Raw genomic sequence first — 24,119 nt, 5'->3', positions numbered from 1 at the left:
GCCGGGTTCTGGATTCAGGTCTAACCTGAGGGTCAACGTTTAACCATAAACTGCTAACCTCATTACACCAGTAATAAAATGTGGAAAAAAAAAAACCTTGATAATTGCCTGATGATTAATTATTTTGAGATTAAAAAAAGTTTTAAAAAGAAAAGTTAAAAGGCTCACAATCTGAGAAAACTTATTAGTTCAAAATGGTTTAAACATGAAATTTAAAATGTAAAATAATGTTTTTAAAGGCTAACATATTAGAAAGAAAGTCAAAATTAAGAGTCTAAAAGGTCAAAATATGAAATAAAATTTTTAATCATGAAATTAAAAGTCAAAATATGATTAATTTTTAAATAGTGAGTCTAAAAGGTCAAACTATGGGATTATGACATCAAAGAAAAGTGTTGAAAATATGAGATAAAATACAAAATAATTAGTTTAAAAGGTCAAACATGACTTAAAATTTTAAGTTATGAATCTAAGCTCAAAATAGTATATAAAGTACAAAATACAAAATAAAAAGTCAAATCCTAAGTTGAGTCCTAATTGTGAGATGCAAAATTGAAAATATGAAATAAAAATACAAATCAATTTATTTTCCCACATTCATGACTTTTTATTACCTAATTATTTTTACTCCTTACTGGGTCAGATTTTAAGACTTAACAAGGATTGTTTAAATCATCAAGGATAAGTTCACATTTTTATTCTTGAGGAAATCTGCAGACCTCAGACTAATGGACCAGTTATAACAGAAATATGAGATCATCTTGTGGCCGGATTTAACTGTTCCACGGACCGGATTTGGCCCCCAGGCCTTGAGTTTGACACCCATGCCATAGAGGATCTCTGGGGTGTTGTCAAGAGGAAGATGAGACATCAGACCAAAAAACACGCAAATTCAAAGCAACCTGGGCTTCATAACACCCAAGCGGTGCCATAGGCTGATCGCCTCCATGCCACGTCACATGGATGCAGTAATTCATGCAAAAGGAGCTCCAACCAAGTATTGAATGCAGGTAAGTGAACATACTTTTCAGAAGGTCGACATTTCTGTACAAAAAATCCTTTTAATATTATATTTGTTAGATATTCAAAACCTCAAAAGTTTTCACTCTGTGTGTGATAAATCTGTATGAGTTTCACTTTTTGATTGAACTTCGGAAATATATTAACTGTTACTAATTTATTGAGATGCCATTTTACAGCAGAAATAAACATGTTTACAGCGTAGCTCAAAAGTGATGTTGGCCAGAGTAGTAAATGTCTTTTGAGTCTAAAACTGTTGGAGGAATTAGTTCATTTATAACTCGTACAGTACATTCTGGTTCGAGTAATTATACTTCAGGCTTCAGACCAGCGTGAGAGCCGCCTCTTTGTCTGTTTCGAGGTTGACCTCAGTAAATTTTAAGAAGCATGTTGGCCCCTGTGGATTTGCTGCAAGTGAGGGACTCTAGATACCCAACCAAGGAAACAGCATCAATCCCATACAGGAAAAACCTGCCATGATCATTTTAAACACACATTAACATCACAAAACTCTCCTGACTCAGAGTCATACCTGAATTCTATTCAAGGTTTGCTTTGGCAGGAAATGGGATGAGCGATTCCTGTTTTACCTCGTGTGTTCTTTTTATGTTCCAACAGTTCTCCTCCAGATGTAAAGACAAAAAACTGTTGTAGGCCGATCCGAGCGGCATGAGTCAAACTGCGGATTCCTTTGTTCAACTCCCTCTTTGTTCATGTCTTCAAGAATAGCAGCGCTTCACAGCGATCCTCTGCCTCCCGCTCGTCTCGCTCTTGTTTCCGACTGCTCACAGGAGAAAAATCATGTAGATGGTTTTTGCATTTCTTCCTGGGTCACTTCTCCTGGGAGGAAACTGCCTTTATGACATGACTCACCTCTACACCAACTCATGTACAAGTGGGACTATCCCCTGTTCTTTAACGCTGCATTTATTCATGATGCTTGCACACATTCACTGCCAGAGGCTCTAATACTGTACTTTAAGTTTATAGAGAGCTGCAGTAATGAGTCCTAAAACTCTCAAATGAATGAGCATTTCATTTCTTCTTTTCCATCATCCCAAAGTCTCTGAGGTTCTGTGACATTAACTATTCAGGCCCTGCAGTTTGTTACAAGTAAGTCTTTTCTAGAAGAGGTATGAGCACCATATAAAGCTAGTTTATTTTAACCCCCTATATTTTCAAAAATGATAAAAGTAGTATTTGTGAGGATTATCCTCCTGAAGAAAATGTGTCATTTGTAATTTCCACCCATGGTTTTGCTGGAGCTGACAGCGAGTGTCCTCACCTACTGGATCGGTTTCTGAGGAGCAGAGCAGCACTGCCCCACCCAGAGCTGGATCACTCTTCACAGATTCCAAGGAACAAGTTCAGTCGTCAATATGGCTATCTAATAATGAGAGTGCATTTATGAGGATAACAGTCACACCAAGTGTTATTTATTAAAGCAGTGTCTCCCAAAATGCCTAAAATGGGATACAATAGGCTAAATTTGGCATAGCAAATTGTGAATGCAGTTAAAATAGGCAAAAATGGGTCAAAAAGCAGTTAAAGGGGTTAACAGTGACAATAATGAGTCAACGCAGGAAACATTAGGGGGAAAGTGAGAAAATGGGTAAAAAAAAAAAAAAAAAAAAGCCAAAAATGGACTTAAAAGTATTAAAAATGGGTTATAAGTTATAAGTTGCAAAAACAAAAGTAAAAAATTGTTAATCCAGTTAAAATAGGAAATAATTGGATAGTAGTGACACTAATGAGTCAACACTGGCAACAATAGAGGGATAGTGGCAGAATTGGTGAAAAATGCCAGAAATTGGCAGAGAAGGTGGTGGAAAGGATGAAAAAGTGGCCAAATGGCTTAAAATGTCAGAAAATGAGTGGAAATGGTGGTGAAATGGGATTTTAAAAGTGTTAAAAGTGGAAAAGAAGCAGGAAAAAGTGATGAGGGATTAAAGTTGTGATGTGAAGTGGCAAAAATTTGTCAAACACAGGTAAAAATGGGTAAAAGTAGCACACAGTTTATGAAAGTGTCAAATTTGCAGAAAAAGTGGAGAAAAGAGATTTTAAAAGTAGAAGAAATAGGTTAAAAGTGACAAAAAATAAGCATAACAAATTGTGAATGCAATGAAAATAGCCAAAATTCAATTCCAATAAATCTTAGTTGTCATTTCACAAAAAAAAAAAAAAAAAAAACATAAAACAAAATTTGCTGTCCATTCTGGATGATAAAGATAAACTAAAAAAGCACTCAGAGAGCGCAGACCTCCGTCATTAGCCCGATCTCCCAATAGCAAAGAATCCTTTAAAACATTCCTGGATCCAGACGGTGATCCGGATCACTCCCAAAATCTAATACAGTGATTACTCCCTCCTCGGTGGGGTGGAGACACAGTGAGGCAAAGCACTGGCTTCGCTACGTGTGAAAGTCATGGCAGAGAGTGAATGTTACTCCATTCCTCCCAGCATTGTGAGTATTCTCGCTACAATTAGCTGTCTTTCTGTTACACTCAGACTCGTCTCCTCGACCAGGTGTGCGTTTTAAAACTCTATAAACTCCAAAACTTTGAGTTACTCACGTCCGCCATCTCCTGGTGTAAAGTGGTAACAGCGCAGACCTCTGCCATTAGTCCTATCTCCCAATAGTAAAGAATCCTTTAAAAAATTCCTGAATCCAGACAGTGATCTAACCTGACAAGCCAGAAGGATTTGTTTCAAACAACCCTCTGGGAAAGCTTCAATGAGAAACGTTTGAGAAAAGGCAGAGCCTTTGAAAAATCCTCGGAGTATGATTGGATGAATGTTCTGTCTGTCACATCTCTACGGGCCAATAAGAGCAACAAAGCACATGACGTAGCCACTAGCAAGCTGCGCGTGTGCAGCTACTAAGGAATAATGCGAAACATGGCGACTGTAGACATGTAAGTACTCAACTTTTGCCGTTTTTGAAAAGAAAACAACTCACTGCTGTTCTTTGTTCTTCTTTTAATGAAGAAATGTTGTCAAGTTCTGATAAAACTGGCGCTTTAGCAGCATCCATGCTTATCTCTTCCTCCATAACTGCACCAGCTCTTGCTGCTGCTTGTTGACGTCACGACTCTGCTGCACCTGAAAGTACTGCCCCTCTACGTTGATTGGTCCTGTCACTTTCTAACCGGGCCCAAGCTGTTCAGATGGGAGATTTGCAAGAAGGATTCGCCAGTGGAAACATAGAAACGGGTGTATCCATCTGCTTTGCAAGGTTAACGGTGATCTGGATCAGTCCCAAAATCTAATCAGTTCTTCCGTATGCCGTTTCTGACATTTTCTGAAAATTCGTCCATAACTTTTTGAGTTATGTTGTTAACAACCTGACAAACTAACAAACGAACAAACAAACCCACCCGATCACATAACCTCCTGGGCGGAGGTAAAAATAGATAAAATAAAGGGATGTAAAAAGTGGTGGAAAGGTGGTAACAGTGGCAATAATGGGTCAACAGAGGCAACAAATTTGGGCAAATGGCAAAAATGGATTAAAAGTAGCAAAAATAGGCTGAAAAAGTGTGGAAAGCGTAAATAGGTGGCAAAATGACTTAAAAAAAATTGCATAAATGGGTAAAAAAAAAAAGGTATCGAAATGAGTTTTTAAAAGTAGGAAAAACTGGTTTAACATTTCAAAAATGTGATAAAAGTGGCAAAGTCAGTTCTCCTGTTGATGCGGTTTTGTCTCATTATATTCTTGGCTTGTGTTATGCTTTGTTTCATTTGTGTTTCTGCTTGTCAAAGCACACATTTTTTAGCTCAAAAATCAGGTAACTGTTAGCCAGTATGCTGGCACCAATGCCACTTATCTAAAACACATACATGATGTCATCAAAATCCCAACTGTGTAGATCCCATTCTCTGGAGAATCCCATCGTCACCAAGGATGAAGAAAGTACCACATAACAAGTCCTAACTGAAAGCCGTGTTGATTGTTTTCTTTGACATTGAGGATATCATTTTGGAGGATAATCACAGTGCGTGACCACCCTCCCTATACGCCTAATCTAGCTTCTTTTTTCATAAGATCACATCTGTGCTTAAACACGTTAAGAGTAGCCGCGTAGTAGTTTCCTGTGAAATTGCTGTGAAATCCTACATTTCCCACAATCCTTGCGCGTTGTTTACATGTTTCTGTCATGGCGTCCAACACTGACGAAGCCTGCTGGCTTTGCAAAGCAATAAAATTAAGAGAAGGTGGTATGTACGGCCATTAAATGCCACAAGAGATGAGGAAGGGAAGTATGCCATGTTGGTGAAGGACATAGGAAGTATTGACGTGGAAAAAAATTTCAATACTTCTTAATGACAGGTGAAAACTTCGATGATCTAATTGGGCGCCTAGCCCCACTCCTTCTCCACTCTGGGAGTCACCGCTCACTCGTCAACGCTGCACGGAGGTACAAAATGCAGGTCAATGTGAAAAGTACATGCCGATCAGTGTTTTGTGTGACACCAGTACGCGGAGCAGAGTCCATGCAGTTGTAAAATTTTAGATTTGCGCGCACGGCCATGCGGATGTCCGCTTTGAGTCCGCGTGGAGTTCGTTCTGCGTACGTTCCGAGTATGTTTGGGCCTTTAGACAGAAGCAGACCTGCTGCATTGATTTAATCAGAATTGAATGCAGCGGTGTGAAGAGTATATTGAAGGAGAAAGACATTAAAAACATGCATTTCCCATGCTTTCTACTTGCTGTTTTATATTGGCCCTCATGCTGGTCTAGAGAAACACATCCTCCCTGCAGCTCTCTGCCCCTGTCCTGAAAACATGTCACACATTGTCACACACAGTTGAGTAATTTTTCTTTTGTTAATCTCTCTTCCAAAAACTGTTTAGTTACAAACTTTCTGACTCACAGTGAAAGTGACTCGTTTGCAGCCGGGGCAACAAAGCGCCGTGTTGTTAAATGAGTTGTGACCGGTCTCACCACGGCTTTCTCCGTCGCTCACTGCTGCTCTCACAGTCCTGGACTGCTTGCTGTGACTCCATATGCTCAGGTTGGTCTGCTGTGAAGACTTAATTTTCAAAAGCTTTGCCACTGTGAGGTATCCGTGAACACTCACACAGTCAAAGCATTTGTCCTGACAGAGATAATGAGTGCGAATTGAAGCCTGAATGGGCTCCGACAGTGGGATGTAGTAGAAAGTGGAGAAAAACGGGATAGATTTTGTGTGATGGATAGTTCAACCCGCGAAAGAGAACTCACTCTTCTTTTGCCTCCAATTTTCATCCAATCTCCCAACACTACACATCCCTCATCTGCTCATTCACTCTGCCGCTCTCCATTTTTCTCCCTATCTCGTTTGTAGTTTGCACTTTTACCCAGAGGAAGGATTTACATCAGTGCAGGCACACAACACGAAAAGTGATTTCAAATCCCATCGGGGTCTCAGCAAATAAACAAGTCCAACTTCCTGCTAATAGCTAAGATAAAAAACTTAACTACATCAGAGTTATTAGCTTCTAATTAGCTCAAAATACTGTGAGACACATTTAGCTTCGAGTCTGCAGAGTTTCAGATAATTCAGTGGACTGTGCTTCTATAATCACAGTTAAGAAATCCACAGACAAAGAAAAATGGTGTCTTGCACTTTTTTTTTTGGACTTTCAAATAGAAGGGTTGGATCTGGGAGAGAAACCGGATTTTCTGCCGCTCAACGAGGCTTAAAAACAAGTAAAATAAGCAGTAATTTATCAGACTTAATGTCATTCTGCCTTCATCAGCACCTCTGGGCCTCAGTTACACCTCAAGGTTGTTTAGGGATGTTTCCTAAATGAAAAGTTGGTACCATATTATACCAGTGCAAACTGTAGAAAATTATTTAGATATGCATTCTCATGGCCCCAAGCAGAGCCAACACATGGGTCCTGTTGTGATTGCAAATTTTCCCCCATACACTGGGTCAAATCTGCAAAAGGACCATGATGGGGGGGGGGGTAAAAAGGAAATCTTTCTGAAGCCCCACCAAGTAGGGGTCCCACGGAGGTCAACAAAATCATAGTCTGTTGTAAACTTGCGCTGTGATATCCATTTTTATTGTCAATAACAGTATGAAATGCCCAAGAATTAATCTTAAAGTGGGTCAAAAATTGGCACAAAAGCTGGTGTAAAGGGATTTTAAATGTAGTAGAAGTTAATTTAATTGGTAAAAATGGGCAAAACAAATCATGTGTAATGAGAGAACAAAGGCATCAATCGGGGTGAGAGGCAAAAAATGGGTTAAATGGGGAAAATAACAGGCTGAAAGAGTGTGGAAAGGGTGAAAAAGTAGGACAATTGCTTATAAAATGGCAAAAATGGAAAAAGTGGTGAAATCAGATTTAAAAAGTAGCAGTAATTAGTTGAATATTGCAAAAACTGTGTTAAAAGTGGCAAAAACGAGCAGAAAAGGTGATGGGGGTTTCTGTTTTCTTAAATTGCTTACTTCATCACAAACTAGCTGCCTGCTGCATTCTGTTGCCACATAAATGCAAGTGATGCTTAACCGGACAAGCCAGATGAATTTGTTTCACACATCCATCTGGAAAATCTCCAGTAGCCAGAGTTTGGGAAAGGGCAGAGCCTTTGAAAAAAAAAAAAAAAAATTAACTCAGAGGGTGAATGGTTAACTTTCTGTCACATCTTTACGGGACAATCAAAGCAACAAAACACGTGACGTCGTAGCCCCAAACCGAGGTGCGCTGCTACCGACCAGTAAATTCCATAGAGCTGCATAACATGAACTATAGTGACTGTAGACATGTCAGTACACGACTTTTGCAGTTTTTGAAAAGAAAACAACTCACTGCTGTTCTTTGTTCTTCTTTTAATAAAGAAATGTCGTCAAGTTCTGATAAAACTGGTGCTTTAGCAGCCTCCACGCTAATCTCTTCCGCCATAATTCAAACCGGCCTCTTGTTGCTGCTTGCTTATGTCACGATTGGTCCTGTCACTTTCTAATCAGGCCCAAACGGTCCAGACGAGAGCTTTGCAAGATGGATTCGCCAGTTAGGAACACAGAAACTGGCTTTGCAAGATTAACCTCCACCATAAATAGTGACCAAAAAGCGTAGTAGACTGATGTAAACTTTCATGTAACGCAGCTGTGAGTGAGTACCATCAATAGTGACGTGTGTAAAAGATCTAGTTAACATTTCCTGCAGCATGAAAGAACTACATGGTTACACAATGCAAACTGTGTAAGAGCTGTTAGGCATTTTGAGATGTTTTGGATTTCAGCACAAAAGTAGTCTAGGATGTTGGTTAAAGAAAGGGAGAGAGCAAGCTCTTACAGATGACAGAGGACATACTATGGTGTTTCTCTCTCATCAGAGTAATGAGTGTTTTTCATAGTGATTTAAGGATGTTTTAGGGACCAGCATCGTCAGTGTCATCATTTTCCTAATGTGTAAAATCTTAACAAGGATACAATGATCATAAATAGAAACAACACTTAAATAAGCATCAGAAGACATGCAGTATAGGAAACAGAGAAAAGACAGAAGTGCAGGTTCCCATTGCACTGTTATAATGTTTGTGATTGCCTTTTATAAAGGTTAGAGTTGTCATAGAAAACAAGAACAAAGGCTACCAGACAGGCATGAACATAATAGATTCACAGAGAACATAATTAGTATGTAATACAGACTCTTTTCTGGTGTCAACATTAAACCTGGGTAGTTATGTTCATTACGGTGTTCCGGTGATTGTGTCTGGGGAGATTATGCTCTTTCTGCTAATAAAAGATGACACCCACACGCCCAGTGTCTCATATTACTGTATGACTCATATTGTTCTCGCTATTTCAGTCCGGCAATCTGGTTTCATGTTTGTGTGTCTATGAGGACGTGTGTAAGCATAAAGGAAGCACTTCTGAATAATAGGCTTTGATTCATTGATGACTGCGTGGAGGACCTACCAATAAAAAAATGTAGAAATCAACGGAGAACAGATTTGTTTATAACAGATGCTATAAACAAATATAAACAGGCCTGGCTGCTTCTGACTATGACGTCTGAAGATTCGTGTTTAAATTTGGCACATTAACGTCAGCTTCACTCAGTGAAGATTTAAAGATTTATTAACAGGCTTGGAGATCTTAGAAGCTAGAGCTGTCCAGACATTATTTTAAACTGGGCATTATGTGTTAATTTGCTGTTTGAAACACACAGAGAGAATCAGTGAATCTAAACTCATTCACAGAAGGTAATTTAATGATCATATGTAACTCTGTGTTTAGCAATATAAACATCAAATTAATACCAACAATGACATGCAGAGTATGCCCAAAATGTACAGAGCTTCTATTTTTACTACTTACTAGCCTGTAAACAAGGTCAACAGGAAGTAGGTCCATTGTGATTAGTTTAAAGAGGTCTCTGCCATTAACTGTAGCTGAGGACATGCTCCCATCATTAAGATGATCGTCTCTCTGTGCATGAGCACTGGAGCAAGAACAGTTGTCCAGATATACAGTCTAAATGAGCTGAGAAGGTTGTGTCAGACTGGTTGCGTGACAGCTGTGTGACAGCCTGATTTTTATTTTGGTGTGTACATGGACAAGTCAATGCATACAGACTGCCAACCCATCTCACATTAGTGATACACATCTCACTAGCCAAAAATCTTCAGAATAGGTTGTCTCATGCAGTCACGTGATCCTGAGTGTCCAACGGGGACAGGAAGTGAAAAACACAAATTGTAAGCACATGGCATATTTCCATTCCGTTTTGAAAAAGTTTTCCATAAATATGGGATCTTTTCAGGAAATGTCTGCATAAGCACGGACCCACTGAAAACATCTGAAAACTCTGTAGTATATAAGCCAAGCCTGTACGTGAAGCTCTATTGCTGCCATGGAAATGCACCAAAAGAGAGAAGATCACAGAAAACTGCCACAAACGTTCTCCTGGTTGCCTTTCTGGTTGTTCTCCACATTGGATTTAAGAATGTATGGTGTTTGTTGTTTGCAATGGTGATAAAGGAGCATCAGATTTTTGCTTTAAAAGCCATAACAAGCTCAATAGCTTATGCAGCATGAACACAACCCTGTAATCCGCCATTGTTGTTTTGCCATGCAGCGTAAGTGGGCAATGTTATGTGTGAAGTAATCATTCAATAAAGATGTGGTTTGCTGTCCACAAGGAGATGTAAGCATTTACAGATTTGTTCACTCTGGGACCCTGTTTCAAAAAGTAGTGGTTGCAGCCTACCAAAGCTCCATTTCTGTGTGGATGAAACGCTGATATGACAAAAAATGTTTGCATATACTCCTGAAAATTTGTCTCAATTCTACAGGGCCTTAAACTCTAGGTGGACCTGCAGTCAGCATCAACTGAGAACTGCACTTGTGTCCTATGAGAATCCGCTGGTCTGCAGAGGCATGTTAGTATGTCCAGCCTGGTTAAAAAAAAAAAAAAAAAAAAAAAAAAAAAAAACTTGGGTTGGATTAGTGCATGTCTTTATGGCACACACTGTGGGGTAGGGGTGAATTTGATACTGAAGCCAGATAAAAATAGAAACTAGAAGTTAACATTCAAATGAGCATATCTTTGTAAAATATGCTCAGATTAAAGGGATATTTCAGGATTTTTGACATTGGGTCATATGAGGTGCTTTGCTATAGTAGTAGCATTAGCCTCCAGTGATTTCCATGTAGTTTGATCCTGTTGTTACTACGAGCTCAGAGAGAGCTGGCACATAGCGGCAGTAGATGGGAACATGTTGTCCGCGTAAATTAACGAGTTTTGCGGAATAATGGGCCAAGAAAATATGTTGGCTCGCCTGTGCGCTGTGTCGAAAACATACACAGCACTTTATTTATCCTAAAAACCCCCTCTGTGTCAGGCACTAACCTACGATGCAGCTTTTGCCATTTTGTATCCTTCCGCCTCCGCTTAATGTTTACCTCACATATCCACTGGTCAGCTGTGTGGATTGCAGTGTAACGGGGTCAAGCATCAGTTACTACAACGCATTTTTGGGTTTTTTAATCTGTTTTTCTTTAGATTCAGAAAATGCCATGTACTTGCATTTATCCAGACTGTTTAAAGAGGCACACCTCCTGGACACCATACATATCAGCCATTAGAGGAAAAGGCGACAGTAATAAGCTTACCTGGATGACAAATTTCCATTCGGCCCTTCAAGTCGGGGTCTGTTTTTCCAATTTATCTTTGGAAAGTTGAAGAAAGTCTGCAAAACACCGGCGATTAGGCGGGGAATTCTGGATAGAGCGTGATGCAGACTGCAGGCGTCTGTGAGCCGCTATCCTCTGATTCAGTTATGTCCTGAAGAAGTGTCACAACTAAGTCCCACTCATGACAACAGTAGTTCTCCGAATGGGTTGGCATGGATTCACATTTTCCACACCTACACCACCAGGTAACTCAGGATCTCTCCTGCTCTAAAATTTCAAATGAAGGTTCTCTTGTCTCTCTTTCAGCCCGCTGTGTAAGTCTGGTCGGTATCCATCTGTGTAAGTTCTTCTTCGGTGTACTCCGGTTCACACAAATATCCTCTCGTATCCACAGTAAAGGGCACATCATCATCACTCATAACGAAATCGCTTGTTATCTTTGTTTTAGCTTGACGAGGTGTTATTATTCCTGAAGAAGTCCACAGCCCCACACAGCTGACCGGTGGATGTGTGAAGTAAACAGTAATCGGAGGCGGAAGGATACAAAATGGCGAAAACTGCATCGTAAGTTAGTGCCTGACACAGAGGAAGTTTTTGGGAGAAATAAATGACTGTGTACGTTTTTGACAGTGCACAGGCAAGCCAACATATTTTCTTGGCCCTTTTTTTTCATAAAACTTGTTAATTTACACAGACAGCATGTTCCCATCTACGGCCGCTATTCACCAGCTCTCTCCGAGCTCATAATAACAACAGGATCAAATTACACGGAAATCACTGGAGGCTAATGCCACTACTATGGCCAAGCACCTCATACGACCCAACTTCAAAAATCCTGAAATATCCCTTTAAGGTGTATGATACACAATTTGAAAGCTTAGAATCCACGTTTTCATAATGTGTAAAAACTCAAAAATGACCTTGGACGACTTGCAGAAGTTTTTACCAGCTTTGGTCACATTTCTGTTAAAATGGTTCTCTGCAATGTTACACAGTTACTTATCATTTCTAATCCCAGCTGCTGTAAATGGTCAGTCAAAACTTTCTGTGGTGAAGCAGATGATAGGTGAAAGTTGCATGCCTTTGGAGACCCTCTTTGAAGCAGTTAGCATACTTAGTCACCTGCCGCTGGCCACCACCATTGCAGGGACGAGCTGTAGGGTCCTGAAATCAAGCAGTACTTCACAGTAAGAGTGCTGGAGGCAGACTCAAGAATTCAGTGAGAATACAGTGTCATTTGCATGCATGTCAGTAAGGAAATATTTAAAAATCTCAAATGCAAATCAGCCTCATTACAAATAGCAATTGATTCTTAAAGGCAAGAGCTAACTGCATCAAGAAATAAAGGTGGTGCAATTTAACACTAAATGAAACCAGGTTTTAAACTGGAACTATTTCTTTCTTTCTCTTCCTTCATATCTACACTCATGGGCGCTTTCACACTAGGCCTGATTGTTTCGAACTGCACTCTGGCACGATTCCACCCCCTCCCCTTTTCCGCCGTGATCCATGTCTGGGCATACTTGCCTACACAGTCAGTTTGATACAGCAGGTGTCTGTAGCAAGCAAGGGCAGAAGTGAAAGATGAGATTCTCCCACTGAAGGAGATGTTTGAACTGAATTTCTACAATGTAAATGGACAAAGACATTAATAAAAACACAGTTAAAACTACGGCTCGGCAATCAATCGCAAATTAGATTAAATTGCAATTTGGCCTGCAGCAATTTTCAAATCGCAGAAGTTGCAGTATTTCTATAACTTGAAATGTGTCGAAATACCAGTTTAATAAATCAATTTTATGCAGCGGCAGAGATTTTATGCACATTATGCAAACATTCAAGTGGATTTTTTTTTTATAATGGTTCACAAAAATCATCTTTTTTGTGTTTTATGTATGTTTTTCTAACTCAAAATGAGTGACATAAAATGATAATGCCCTTAAAACAAAGCAAATGACATCCCATTTGTGATCCAAAAAAAAAAAAAAAAAAAAAAAGCTTCACCTCCTCCACCCCAGCCACCTCCCTTACAGCTTAAAACTCGTTGCACCCCCACATTCAGGTTCACGCTACTATGGATTGATTGCTTTGGAAATAATTTCATTCTGTTCAATACACATAGTCTTATTTATGGAATTATTTATTGCTTGAATTTGTTGAAAAATACACAAGATTAACCCAAGAATAATTGCATATTAAATCACAATTGCAATATGTGGGAAAAAAACTGCAAATAGATTATTTTTGCAAATAGTTCAGCCCCAGTTAAAATGTGCTGGTGAGTGCTTAGGCCTCAGAGCATTAATATAAGAATTGGGGAAAAAAGTTAGATCTGATTTTGACCTGTCTAACCTCAGACAGAACCAAACACACTGTTTTAAAAGACATTTTAGCACAATCCTTTTTTCCAGCTACGCATTTATATGGCCCACTATAAAGGGTTTTGTGGCCTGCTTTTGGGTCTCAAACCACCAGTTGAGAACTGTTGCTCTAAAATCTCCAAAGTACAGGAGGCAGGATGCTCTTAAATTGCCTATTATCTATCTAGCCTTTAAACTGAAGAATAAAAATGATTTAGATAGTTTGATTTTAAAGATTAACGTGTGAGCAAACGTGTGCCCAGCCCTGTTAAACACAGCTCAAACATCTTTAGGACTAACAAACTTTTAAACATGCACACTTCACTCCAAGTAAAAGTTTGATCAAAAAAGCTCTGCCCTCCTGTCTTCACTCGACTCGACTTGAAGAGAAAAACAAAGCACTGGAGGCTTTAAACTGACGGTACGATGTGGCGAACTAAAACAAAGAGTAACAGCAGAGAGCAGTGGAGTCCCATTAGTCCCAGATATGAGAGGATGAGGATGCTGAAGGACATCAAGAGATCAGCCATGTGTTCCCTTAATGTGTTTTCTAAGTAGACAAAGATACCTATGAGTACATGAATGGCTGGTTTTATGCAAAGTAGAAGAGCAGTGGAGGATCGGAGAGGAGCGAAGAGTGGTTGTGGTAAGGCGATGTCTAGTTGGATAGGTGAAATAGCTTTTTAAGTGTTTATGGAGGAAAAACAAGATCGACTCAATGAGGGCGAACATGCTCAGACAAAAGAGCTCATGTTATCTGCTCTGTTTCCTAAAATCTTTATCTTTAAGCTTCATTGTCACACTGGGGAAATGTGTTTTTATGTGTTGTGAGAAATTCACCAAAGTTCAAATGTAGGTGATGCTGCAAACTGTATTTTAAATGCTTATTTTTGGCTTTGGGCCTTTAGATCAGTGGTTTACTCTCAACCAGAAGGTCCAGGGTTCGATCCCTAGCTCTTGAAGTCACATGACTTTCACGTGTCCCTTGGCACGACTCTGAACCCCAAATCTCTCCCATCACTGTGTCAGTGGTGCGAATATTGAGGGGCCACTGGTTTTGGTTTTCCAGGGCAAACACAGATTTTTATCTCTCTCTCTCTCTCTCTCTACTCTTGTTTGACTGCAAAGGGTAGCCCTACACATGGGTCTGTACGTGTCTTGCTGACTGACTGACTGACTGTCTGATTGAGTGAGTGACTCTACTTTCAAAGCCATGCATACAGAGTCGCACTATGGATGGGAAATAGTTGTACTCTGTAATGGCTGCTTCCATTGCAGTAAATACCTTGGTTATGGCTTTAGCATTGCGCCCTTTTTACTAAAACTGGACCATGTTTCTGTATAATTAAAAAAAAATAAAAACAACCCTAAAATCTTTTCATGCTGGGAAAGATGTTTTCACTCTTCTGCTGACCTGCTTCGGCATGACTATGTGATAGTACGGGGGAAAGGGTCACTTGTTGTGTAAATGACACAATGTCGACTGATTAGCTTGGACTTAGCCACAGCAGCAGTTTGGTCAGAACTGGACAAGGTGTCTTAATCAAAACATGGGCAGAGAGCAACACTGAAACCTTTCCATGACAGAAAAGGTGTTTTTGCTCTTCATCATGGGTTTGCGATCGTTATGGTGGGCTTTTCCGGTGTCTCCAACAGCTGCTGCCACAGTAGCCGTTAGTTCGGATGTAGCTGTAGGAAAGCTGTGGTTTACTTGGAACTGGACTACATTTCTTTCTTAAACAAGATCAAGGAGCCACACCGAAAGGTTATCTTGGCAGACAAGATGTTTTTGTGTGTCCCCTCGAGCGGCCTTGACATCAGTTTTAGATGAAGCCCGCCATTAACAATGTAAGGCAGCGGTAGCCTGTACAAGAGTTGCGCATGTGCAGAATGCAATTCGCCACTCTGATTGGCCCATCATGAAAGTGACACACAGAACATTCCTCCAATCATCTTCTGAAGATTTTCCGAAAACCCTTCCAAAACACTTTCTATGAGAGCTTTCCAAGATGAAGGTCAAACATATTCATGCAATGGATTTGAGTCGATCTGGAATTTTAGGTAAACTGTTTCCTGCTGACAGGGCTTTATGCACTGTAAAAAATGTCCATAAAATTGATAGTAAAGTGCTGTAAAATCATGACATAATAAAAATGTAAATAGAAAAACAAAGAATCACTACTTATTTGACAGTAATATTTTGTAAAACAAAGAACTAAACAAAACTGTTATTTTCTAAGTAAGATATTGTGAAAATAATCAAATTTCTGTTAAATTTTACAGACTGCTGTAAATTAGAGAAAACCTGTCATGTAAAGAACAATACAATTGAGTTAGATTTACAGCATTAAAGTGTTAAAATAATGGGTAATTCCTGTTTGGAGCTTCACTTTTACAGTAATAAACTGTAACATGTAAGTAATTCATGTTACGTACCTCTTTAAATGGTATAAATATAGTCAAAAAACTGAACACTATCATAAGATTTAAAAGGTATGTTTTTAACAAACTTAGAAGAGCAGAACTGACGGTTAACAGTTGGCTAAAGGCTCAAAGCAACTTCTTTGGTTTTTTTTTTAATCTCTTATACCCAAAATATAATACTACTCTCATTACCTACAACAGCTACAACTGAATTCACCTTGATTTTACCTAATATAAAACATAAAGCAGGCAAAATTTTGCCAGTCCTGGTTAAAATTTAATAGTTAACTGAATTAAGGACATCTAATGTGTCTGAGTCATCCTGTGTTGTTAAATTTATCACAATTCTCAAAATCCTTATTAATTGTATATCCCTCAATAGTTTTTTCAAATATCGTAGCTCTGACTGCAAAGGGTTGCATTTTAGACTCTGGGTTTTCATGCCATACGCTTAGTGGACGTTAGTTTGGAGCCCGAGTGGCGGGAGTAATCAGTCTGGAGAGATTTTTTTTTTTTACCTTTTTATTAAAACAGATGCATGTAAGGTTTATGTGTGCTGTCAAAAAGCCACAATTTGATTTTTTGTGTATTGGTTGTTCAGTTACAGCCTTCAGCGCAGGTTGTCCACTGTGTACTCAAACGAGTGAGAGACGTTGACGTTTTTTTTTTCTCTCTTTTCAAATATTGGCGCTCACAGGAAGCAGACATTTTTTCTAAGCTCCTGATTTTCCTGTGTAACTAACTGTTATGATAAATGCTTTGGCAGGGCGGTGGATCATCAGAGAAAGGTAAATACTAGGTTATCTTTTCTTATTATTTTGGTTTTATTTTCACACTCGACACATTTTTTTTCCTTTGTTTAAATGGATGTCACTGATGCTTAATTTGCTTCATTTATCAAATGATGGTGCATGCTGTCCTTACCTTAGTTTACTTAAAATGATCACCTTTTTGCAGTAAAACTCTTGAGACAGCGAGGAGTTTTGTGCTGCACTGTAGAGTTCATAGGAATGAACCACATTGTATTTTCAAATGTGTCAGTTGTGACTGCAAGTGAACACTTTGTACTTATGCAGCTTGTAAAGCTCATTATTATCATGTTCACAATGCTCCAGACCCCTCTGTTATAGCTAGAACTGTTATTACAGACTAAAAATGTGCCATTTCCATGTATGAGCGGCAGTTTCACACTGTGAATGAACTTGTCACCCACTTAAAGGAGCATACCATGGAGCGGCGACATGTGACATGTCCAGTAGCTGGTTGTAAAAATACATTCACAGTGAAATCCTCCTTTACTGTTCATATGTCCAGGAAACATAGAACATGCTCGAATGATAGCCTAAGTGACATGTACAGGGAAACTATCCCTCAGACTACTGTTGTCAGTGCATGTGAAGATGCTTCTCAGACCTCAGATAATACACCAAAAAAAAAAAAAGCACTGAAATCCCAGAGAATTTTAGTGATACTTTTCTAAGGAATGTGTGTTTATTCTACTTAAAACTGCAAGGGCAGCTCCTTCTACCAGCTTCAACAGTACAGACAATTATTGAAGAAATTGAAAATGTCCGTGAGCTGGGTCAGGATTATAAAAATCTGTGATTGTGTCAAAGATTCAAATCTGTTCTCTGTCATCAGGGACCAATGAGAACAAGAAGAGCTCAGATGTCAAAAAAAAAAACATTTAAATACATAGAGCCTGTGAAAGTACGGTTGAAAAATGATGAAAATATGACAGCAGGGTTTGCCGACTACAGTTGCAAGAAAAAGTATGTGAACTCTTTGGGATTTCTTGGATTTCTGCATTAATTAGTAATGAAATGTGTTCTGATCTTCATCTTATTCACAACAATAGACAACCACAGTCTGCTTAAACTAACACCACACAAAAAATGATATGTTTTCATGTTTTTATTGAACAAACCATGTGAACACTCACAGTACAGGGTGGAAAAAGTATGTGAACCCCTAGGCTAATGACTTCTCCAAGAGCTAATTGGAGCCAGGAGTCAGCCAACCTGGAGTCCAATCAACGTGATGAGATTGGATGTGTTGGTTAAAGCTTTTCTCAAGAAGCATTGCCTGATGTGAACCATGCCTGGCACAAAAGAGCTCTCAGAAGACCTACGATCAAGATTTGGTGACTTGCATGAAGCTGGAAAGGGTTACAAAAGTATCTCCAAAAGTCTTGATGTTCATGTGTCCACAGTAAGACAGTCTACAAATGGAGAAAGTTCAGCACTGTTGCTACTCTCCCTAGGCGTGGTCGTCCTGTAAAGATGACTGCAAAAACACAGAGCAGAATGCTCAATGAGGTGAAGAAGAATCCTAGAGTGTCAGCTAAAGACTTACAGAAATCTCTGGCACATGCCAACATTTGTGTTGACAAATCTACAATAAGTAAAACATTAAACAAGAATGGAGTTCATGGGAGGACACCATGGAGGAAGCCACTGCTGTCCAAAAAACACATTGCTGCACATCTGAAGTTTGCAAAAGAGCACCTGGATGTTCCACAGCACTACTGGCAAAATATTCTGTGGACAGATGAAACCAAAATTGAGTTGTTTGGAAGGAACACACAACGCTATGTGTGGAGAAAAAAAGGCACAGCACACCAACATCAAAACCTCATCCCAACTGTGAAATATGGTGGAGGGGCCATCATGGGGCTGCTTTGCTGCCTCAGGGCCTGGACGGATTGCTGTCATTGACAGAAAAATGAATTCCCAAGTTTATCAAGACATTTTGTAGGAAAACTTAAGACCATCTGTCCACCAACTGAAGCTCAACAGAGGATGGGTGATGCAACAGGACAACGACCCAAAGCATAGAAGTAAATCAACAACAGAATGGCTTCAACAGAAGAAAATACGCCTTCTGGAGTGGCCCAGTCAGAGTCCTGACCTCAACCCGACTGAGATGCTGTGGCATGACCTCAAGAGAGTAATGCACACCAGACATCCCAATAATATTGCTGAACTGAAACAGTTTTATAAAGAGGAATGGTCCAAAATTCACCCTGACCCTTGTGCAGGTCTGATCTTCAACTACAGGAAATGTTTGGTTGAAGGTTTTGCTGCCAAAAGAGGGTCAACCAGTCATTAAATCCAAAGGTTCACATACTTTTTCCACCCTGCACTGTGAATGTTTACATGTTTTGTTCCATAAAAACATGAAAACATATCATTTTTTGTGCGGTATTAGTTTAAGCAGACTGTGTTTGTCTGTTGTTGTGACTTAGATGAAGATCAGAACACATTTTATGACCAATTTATGCAGAAATCCAAGAAATCCCAAAGGGTTCACATACTTTTTCTTGCAACTGTATGTACCAGTTAAAGGAACACTGAAGAACCTTTTTAGAATCCCAACTCTGGAAGAATTCAGTATCACAACGGTCTTATAAAAGAGATTCAGATGTTTTTGGAGACATAACTGATGGACAGAGTTTTAAGTCTAACCAGTTTTTCAGGGTAAATCCAGGATCTATTGAGCTAATCCTATACCAGGACATCTGAGGTGGTCAACCCCCTTGGCTCCTCTTAGAAAAAAACAAAAAAAAAAACAAAGTTGTTACTGTCTATCTCTCTGTTGCAAATTCATTATCAGAAATATCTGATATCCCAATACATATTACACTCTTTCAGAGACTGCACATGGGGACCATTCCCTTTGAAGAAGGTCAAAAGTTCCCCAAGTATGTGATCATCCTTCCAACAGCAAAACCAGACATCACTGCAGGAGTTAAATAAATAGCAGGAATAAAACATGTTACTGTCAGACAAACTAAAAGGTTTGGAAATCGGTTATCTGTCACTTATTGCTGAGACAAGTCTTTCTGTGATTACACTTCCTGCTGCGTAGGAAGTTAGCGCTGGTTTAGTTGCTCTTTGTGATGAGGCTGATTTGCATATGAGAGAAGCAATTTGTCAACACATTTTTGAATACTTCCTCATTTACATGCGTGCAAATGGCACTGATAGCTTGACTGAGTTGTGTGCAGTTTACCGTGCTTTTCTTTGGATTTTTACTTACTTTGGATCTTGCACAATGAACTCTAAAAATGTACCTGTATCCACAGTCACAACTGAAATTCAGTCACAGAAATGGGGGGAAAAAAAAAACAGCCCCATCATTATCTCTCCTCCACCAAACTTCACAGTTGGCACAACGCAGTCAAGCAGGTTACGTTCTCCCGGTATCCGCCAACTCAGACTCACCAATCTGACTGTTAAGCAGAGAAGTGTGATCAGTCACTCCACAGAACAAATTTCCACTGCTTCACAGTCCAGTGAAGGTGTGCTTTGCACCACTCCATCTGATGCTTGGCATTAGACTTGGTGATGTGATGCTTGCATGCAGCTGCTTGGCCATAGAAACTGGTTCCACAAGGCTGCCACTGCATGGTTTTTGTGTTTACATTAAAGCCAGAGGAGGTTCAGAACTCCTCAGCTATGGAATCAGCAGAGCGTTGGTGACTTTTACGCACCATGTGCCTTAGCTATCTTTGACCCCGCTCTCTAAATGTACATGGTTGTACATTTTGTTGCTGTTGTTCCTAAATGCTTCAAGTTTCTAATAATATCACTGTGGAATATCCAACAGGAATGAAATGTCACAAACTGTCTTATTGCAATGGCATCTATCACAGTACCACACTTGAGGTCACTGAGCTCTTCTGAACGACCCATTTAGGATCACAAAGGTTGCAGAGAGAGACTGCATGGCTAGGTGCTTGATTTTATACACATGTGGCAACAGGTCAAACTGAAACACCTGAATTCAATTATCAATAGGTGTGGTCAATAGGGATGGGTGCCGAATTCGGTACTTTTATAGGCAGCAACCGAATTCCGTTGGTACTACCAAGTACCGATTCACGTAGAATCAAACGGTACCATGTTTCGGTCGTAAACGCATCCTTATGACTGCAAGAGAGTGGAAGAGTAGTCAATTTTCCATGCCGGATGCGAACGCAGCATTGTACGCACGTGCGTAATGGCTGATTGGAAGTGGTGAAAGATGGCACAGATTATGCTGCAATATTTGTGACATGAATTTCAATGTTTACCACGGCAAGACTTCTAATCTGAGGAAGCAGTGTGATGATTGATGATTTAGATCGTCTCCTGCTGTCTCCTGCTTGTTCGCCTCTCTCGCTGTCTTTCTTACCGAATCCTCACTTTAAACACAGTGATTTGCCCGTTTATCATGTGAATATCAACCATGGAAATATAGTAGATAAAGGGGCATGTTTGTTAGCTCAGTCACCTCACAGAGGCTGACTTAAGGCACAATGCGGACTGCCCAGTGTGACTGCGTCCTAAAAGTTGATCCCTATCTCTCTAACTTGGGACGGCTGATGCCGTATGAAGCACTTTGTCAGGATGGATGGATTCAGAGTGATTTTGAAGGAGTGGCAGAGCCACAGGCTTGTCCGAACTGCTTATTTTCTTAGCAGAATGAAACGATTTGCTACTTCTGTTAACTTTTTTAGAATAAATACAAATATAATGTAACGGACCCTGTGTGTGACGTTTATGCTTCTGTGTGGAGGTTCACATGATTGATTGATGAGTGAGGAGCAGACTCTGCTCTTAGCAGAGAAAGATGATGTCTTAGTTTTGTTGGAAAAAGAACTGCATGAGAAAAGAAGATGTGCAGTACACGTAGTTCATGGTAGAGGGAGTCGTTTGTTTACTTTCATTTATAATACTTAAATTGGTAAAATTTTATACCTATAACATATTTATTTAGTTATTTTGACTCAATACTCTATTGTCCATTTGTTTTAAACTTATTCTCCCTCCATGGACCCCAACACACATTTTTCCAAGAGCTTAAATTAGAGGAATAGGAGTTAGTGGGGTGAGTTTAATTTGTGCAAGATAAAGAAAAAACACAGACTTTTTTAAACACTGATATTTGATAGTGTTTTGATTCTGAAAATTCATTAGTTTTGAGGTTATATAACATTTATTGCTGAATATTATTCACACACAAAAGTACCAAAAATGGGTACTGTAGTGTACCATTATCGGTTCACAGGTACCAGGAATCAGTACTGTACCAGCTCAATTGTGAAAGGTACCCATCCCTAGTGGCCAAATACTTTTTTCCATATCATTTGTTATGATAATAGTGGAAAATTGAGTCCAAGGGAGATTTTAGGTAAAGATTTTAGAGTCCTACATAATAACAGGTCTTGTGGTTTAGAAATATTTGCTTCTTGCCAGGTTTTAATACTCCAAACGTAAGCAAGCGAAAGCAACCTGAGAGGAAAATAGTCTAAGTGTCAGGGCAGGAAATTTGAGTAAGCAACTAAAGATTTGAGAGCAAGCAGACAATTAGAGCACAGAGAAAATCTAAAAACAACGAGGCCATTCGGAGCACAAAGGAAGGTTTTAATGGAACGCTTGAAGAAACAAACCTGAGCCCCAATTCAATAAGTCATGCTTTCAAAACATTTTTCAGCAATAATGACTCCATAAAAGAGCCTTTACAGAGTGAGGAGCTTTGGCAACAGAGTGTGCAGCCGATGTTGGAGGGTAATCACGGTTCAAGAAGCACAAAAGCATGAATGAGATACAGCAACAGAACAGACGCTTCCTGACTCAGTTACCATTCCCTTGTGTAAGTCTTAGACCAAACACCTAGTTTTTCACTGCAATAATTAACATGTGTCTGTCGTATAATGTCATGTTAAATGCCTGTAAAACTCAAAACTTAAAAGCAAGAGAAAAGACTAGTTCCTCTTTGATTTATTGATGGTGCCACACTTTAACCACTTTAAATGTAAAAGAATTAAAAGGTTTGCTTAGCTACAGTGGCTGTGTTTTCTCATTTCTCCCCTCTTGTACTCCTCAGATTCATCTTTTTCTCCTCCTTTGTCAGTCTGATGCTTTGTTACCCAATTCAGCCATCTGACAGACAAAAAGACAATAATTTACAGTCATTTAATCTGCAATCGAGTGGAGTAGTTTCCCCTTCCACATGCAAACGCATCTCTGTAGTCATAATCTTTATCTAATCAGGAAGGCGTCTTCACTCCGCCATTCATTCAACAAGCTGGCCATAGAAACACCCACTCCAGATCCAGCAAGTCTGTCACTGTGTCATATAGTCCGTGTGTCAATTTGTCCATATTTCTGACTGTTTGGCTCATACTGACCTGCAACAAAGCAGAGAGCAAACTATAATCCACACTATCTGCTGGCAAAGTGCTGGGGCTCAAATTGCCATTTACTTTGGTAGTCTCAGGAGATTGGCTTTTTAGCCTTGTGTTCAAGAGTGCAAGAGCTGGAAGAGTGCTTAGAATGGAAAAGCAATTACTGGCTCTCATGACTGTAGTAAGTATAACACTGACAGGGACCCAAATGCTGCCACGCATTCCTCTGGCCAAACACACAATGGTTCCTAACATATTGATTTAAAGCAGTCATCAGTGAAACTCCACCATACCCCGGCAACATTACCAGGGCAGAGATTCCCATTGCAGCTCCCTCATCAGCAAGCTCTCCCCAGAGATGCGGAGAAAAAAGTAGCCAGCATGGGGGGGTTGAAAGCTTGCCCCCTGTCCATTAAACAAAATGAGACTAGTAATGAGAAGGTGCCTGAGAGTCCTCCCCCAGGAACTTCTGAGCACCAAAGATTTAATCCCCTGCAATCCAAGGAATAGTTAAGCAATAATTTGTGTGAAAGAAAAAACATGGATATTACTTATTTATGAACAAAAAACCCGCTACTTTATGCATGAAGCTCATAAAGGCCCAAACATACTCGAGCACACTGTGACTGGAGCTGGCTCCGCGCAGAATGTCCGCAGTCATCAGAGCTTCCATAGTCGAGTGCACTGCCGCATAGTAGTTTCCTGTGAAATTTCCGTGAAATCCTACATTTCCCACAATCCTTACGCATTTTTTACATTTTTTAGTTATGGTGTCCTACACTGATGACGAGGAAGAGGAGCTGCTCTGCCTACTGGCTTAATTTTATTGCAAAGCAATTTAATTGCAAAGCAATAAAATTAAGAGACGGTGGTATGTACGGCCATTAAATGCCACAAGAGACGAGGAAGGGGAGTATGCCATGTTGGTGAAGGACATGCGAAGTATTAATGTGGAAAAACAAGTGCGAAATGCAGGTCGGTGTCACATTTCATGCGGGTCGATGT

The 24,119-nt window shown here is 39.7% G+C and overlaps 1 pseudogene; it reads right to left on the bottom strand.

Moving 5' to 3' along the window:
- The window catches only part of LOC121521914, a 116,371-nt pseudogene extending 92,584 nt beyond the window's left edge, over positions 1-23,787 (bottom strand).
- Positions 23,788-24,119: the final 332 nt, after the last annotated feature.

Source organism: Cheilinus undulatus, linkage group 2, assembly GCF_018320785.1.
Source record: "Cheilinus undulatus linkage group 2, ASM1832078v1, whole genome shotgun sequence".
Taxonomy (NCBI): domain Eukaryota; kingdom Metazoa; phylum Chordata; class Actinopteri; order Labriformes; family Labridae; genus Cheilinus; species Cheilinus undulatus.
This window is presented reverse-complemented; position numbering and strand designations above follow the sequence as displayed.